The sequence below is a fragment of the Monodelphis domestica genome, chromosome 1, assembly GCF_027887165.1.
Source record: "Monodelphis domestica isolate mMonDom1 chromosome 1, mMonDom1.pri, whole genome shotgun sequence".
Lineage (NCBI taxonomy): Eukaryota > Metazoa > Chordata > Mammalia > Didelphimorphia > Didelphidae > Monodelphis > Monodelphis domestica.
Window position 1 is genome coordinate 11,702,012 of NC_077227.1, and position 4,042 is coordinate 11,706,053.

General features: G+C 47.2%; 1 long non-coding RNA gene across 1 annotated transcript; it reads left to right on the forward strand.

Moving 5' to 3' along the window:
- Positions 1–1,731: 1,731 nt before the first annotated feature.
- LOC130457499 (uncharacterized) lies at positions 1,732–3,858 on the forward strand. Its single transcript, XR_008916744.1, has 3 exons — positions 1,732–1,864; positions 2,197–2,321; positions 2,781–3,858. It is a non-coding gene; the product is annotated as an uncharacterized LOC130457499 (long non-coding RNA).
- Positions 3,859–4,042: the final 184 nt, after the last annotated feature.

Sequence of the window (4,042 nt, forward strand, 5' to 3'; positions counted from 1 at the left end):
AGGGAACTAGGTCTACAACCAAGAATCAACTACCCAGCAACACTGACTATATTCTTACAGGGGAAAGTATGGTCATTCAACAAAATAGAAGAATTCCAAGAATTTGTAAAGAAAAGACCAGACCTGAACAGAAAATTTGATGTCCAAGCACAGAACGCAAGAGAATCATCAAAAGGTAATTTAAAAAGAGGAAAAAAAAGAAAAATAAAGCAAAACAAAACAAAACAACTTTTTTAAAGAGACCCAACAAGTTAAAATGTTATGTAGAAAAGAGGTCATTGGTAACTTAAAAATTGTTATTATCACCTGGGCACTTAGAGGGAGCAGTGACAAACTGTATAGGATGAAATGCCAAGACATAAATATGTATATAGATACATAAATGCATATCTGTGTGTATATATTAATATATATATATATACATACTAACCTCTTTTTGAGCTCTAGTTAATACTAAAAGAAATGGGAAAAGAAACACAAGGGGGTAAATTTGTATGTCACAAAGAAGCTCATGGTGGGAGGGGGGAGAACATCGATGGAACATTGATAAACCGGAAGGGTACAGAGATTAGAGATAGGAAATACTCAACTCTTACGTGCATTGAAATTGACCCAAAGAGGGAAGAACAATCCAATCCATTGGGAAGGGAATAGATTTGTGCCCTATAGGGGAGTAGAAGGGTAACAAAGGAACTGGTGGGGAGGGAAGCAGTACAGGGGAGGGAGAGGGGTGGGGGGATAGTATAAAAAGACTGCAAAGAAAATAAGGGGGGGATAAGAAGGGAGGGGGGTAGAAAGGGAAGTAAAATAAGGGTGGGAACTAGGGGGACTGATTAAAAACAAAATCAAATAGCAGGGCTACAGAGGAGACAAGGCTTAGGGGAACAAGAGAGACAGGGACAGAGAGGGAGGGAGGGAGAAAGAGAGAGAAAGGAAGAGAGGGAGGGGGAGAGAGAAGGAGAGAGAGATAGAGAGACAGAGACAGGAAGAGAGAGAGAGTTAGAGAGGGAGGGAGGGAGGGAGAGAAGGAGGGAGGAGGAGAAACAGAGACAGAGAGAAGAGGGAGAGAAAAGGAGGGTGGTAGAGAAAGGAGAGGGAGGAAGAAAGGGAGATTAAGAGATGGGATTTGAACCCAGGTCTTCCTGACCACTGTTCACTCTGCTGAGGTGGATTGGGCTGGATTGGATTCCACTAGATATCTTTATTCATTTTATTCTCCAATAGTACCCCGTACTGGGAAATGATGGCTGGGTCTAATGGGAATTTTGAATGTGAAATAAATTGAAATCTTCATATGCTGTGCTGGGTGCTAGAAAAGGATGAAAGACAAAAAGAGGCAGCTCCTCTTGCTTGTGACTTGTCATCTGCAGGTTTTATTCACCCTGGTCAGGTCGTTCCCCCTCCGGGAGTCTCAGTGTATTCATCTATAAAACGAAAGTGTCAAACTCTAAAACAACAAAGGCTAAGAAGTTCCCAGGACCTTTAGAGTGCTCCCAAGCTAATCAGTCCACTTTTACTAGGCACCTATTATGGGCTGAACACTGAGAACACAAAAAGGGGTCAAAGGCAGCGCCTGCCCTCAAGGGGCCCTGCTCTGATGGAAGAGACACTATGCAAACAATTATGTACAAACTAGCCACCTAAAGGACAAATAGGAGATAATTAAGAGAGGAAAGGACCTGAAATGAAATTGGAGAAGACTTCCTGGAGCCGGAGGGTTTGAAAGCAGCCAGGGAGGCCAGGAGGCAGAGGAGGAAGGAGAGCCCGAGAAACGCCCGAAGCCCTGAGATGGAGTGTCCTGTTCATCACGGAATAGCCAGAGAGCCAATGTAAATGGATCGAAGAGTGCTTATCCAGGAGGAAGGTATTAGGATCCTGGAAAGGTGGAGAGGGGTTGGGAGGAGAGGTAGGTTATGAAGGATTTTGAATGACAGAGGATTGAATATTTGATCCTGGAGATAATAGGGAGCCACTGAAATTTATTGGAGGGTGGGAGTGATCAGACCCATCAATACTGTGTATTGGCTCCCAGGCAGAAGAGTTGTAAGGGTTAGGCAATGGGGGTCAAGTCACACAGCTAGGAAGTGTCTGAAGTCAAATTCGAACCCAGGACCTCCCATCTGTAGACCTGGCTCTCCTCCACTGGGCCACTTTGCTGCCCCCCCCCCCCCCCCCCCCCCGCGCCCCCTGCTTTAGGAAAATTACTTCAGTAGCTGAATTTGGATCGCATGAATTGGAGCGGGGAGAGGCCCGAGGCGGTCAAGCCTCCCAAGCAGCTCTTTCAGTGGTCCAGGTGTCAGGTGATGCGGGCCAGCACCCAGGTGGGAGCGCCATCAGGGGAACAAGGGTGAAATGGCCGGGCTCGGCCTGGCGCCATATTGGATTTGAGGGGCTGAAGGAGGTGACTCGAGGCTGTGAGCCTGAGGGCCTGGCAGGGAGGCGTTGGAGGAAGTCGGAATAGCTTGGTTTGGGACGCATCCGGTTCTAAATGTCTCCTGGCCATCTCGTTCGGGACGTCGGAAAGCCGGTCGGAGATGGGAGGCGGACATCGGCAGAGAGATGGGCGGGCAGTTCAATGGGGGCGCTTTGGGGCGAGCTTCGCCCCTCCCCCCACCTCTGCACCCCCCCTCCCCCATCCCCAGCAGCCCGGTTTAGGTTCTCCACGGGCGCCTCCCAAGCTCTGATGGAGGTAAAGGAGGTGTTGCTTCAGGCGAATATATGTAAATAGAGTGACGGGAAAGGCTTATCCAGAGATTTGCTTAACAAATTCTCTCTTCCAGTGTGTGTACCGATTGGACCGCTAAGGAATGGGGCGCCTCAGTGGACACTAAATGGTTTCTTGGAAGGATCTCGCCTAAAGCCTGGATCTCATCCCGAGCCTGGCCCAGGACGCAGCCGGCAGGGCTCAGTTCCGCTCCAGCGTTACTACTGACCTCGCCCTAAAGGAGCTGCGCCTGAGGCCTGAGCGGGAGGGTTCGAATCCCTATCTGGGGATCTATCTAGTCTATCTGGACTACAGATGTGTAAACAGGGACAACGCTTTGGGGCAGGGAACTGAGGTGTAGAAAATGGCCAGGGGGCAGTGGATGAAGAGCCAGGCCTAGAGATGGGAGGTCCAGGTTCAAATGTGACCTCTGACACTTTCCAGCTGTGTGACCCTGGGCAAGTCACTTAACCCCCATTGCCTAGCCCTTCCAGCTCTTCTGCCTTGGAGCCAATCCATAATATTGATTCTGATGGAAGATAGGGTTTAAAAAAATGAGGGATGAGGGACAGCTAGGTGGCTCAGAGGATAGAGAACCAGGCCCATAGAGGGGAGGTCTTGGGTTCAAATGTGACCTCAGACACTTCCTAGCTGTGTGACCTTGGTCAAGTCACTTAACTCCCATTGCCTAGCCCTTAACACTATACACAGTTTTGACTCTGAACAAAGGTCAGCGTTTTTTACAAAATGAAGGACAAATAACAACAACAGGCCCCCGGAAGTGCTGACTGTGCTGGTTAGTTTTGCTTGTTCCTCTATTGCAAGGGAAGATTCAAAGTAGGGTTTTGGGGGCTAGATGGAGTGGAAAAGATAAGAAAGTAACTGATTCATAAAAGAGCAGAAGTGGATAGAGTGATGGGTCTGGAGTCAGGAAGATCCTAGATTCAGACATTTACCAGGTGTGTGGTCCTGGACAAGCAACTTAGCCTTTGTCTGCCTCAGTCATCTCATCTGTCAAATGGGGATAATAATAGCAACTACTTTCCAGGTTGTAATTAGATCATATCTGCCAAGCTCTTGGCAAACCTTAAAATGTGATATGAATACTAGCTATTATTCTGGTCTTGTCATTATAAATAATAAAATAATATACTTACCTGTTTACATGTTATTATCTCCCAGTTGAATTTAAATTCCTTGAGGGCAGAGAGTATTTTTTTTTCATTCTTTCTTGTGTCCTTCATTGGTGACCATCCCAGGGCCTTGCACACAGCATGTACACTTAATACGTGATCATTCAAACTCAATCTTGGGGCAATTCAAATAAGTCATGAATGA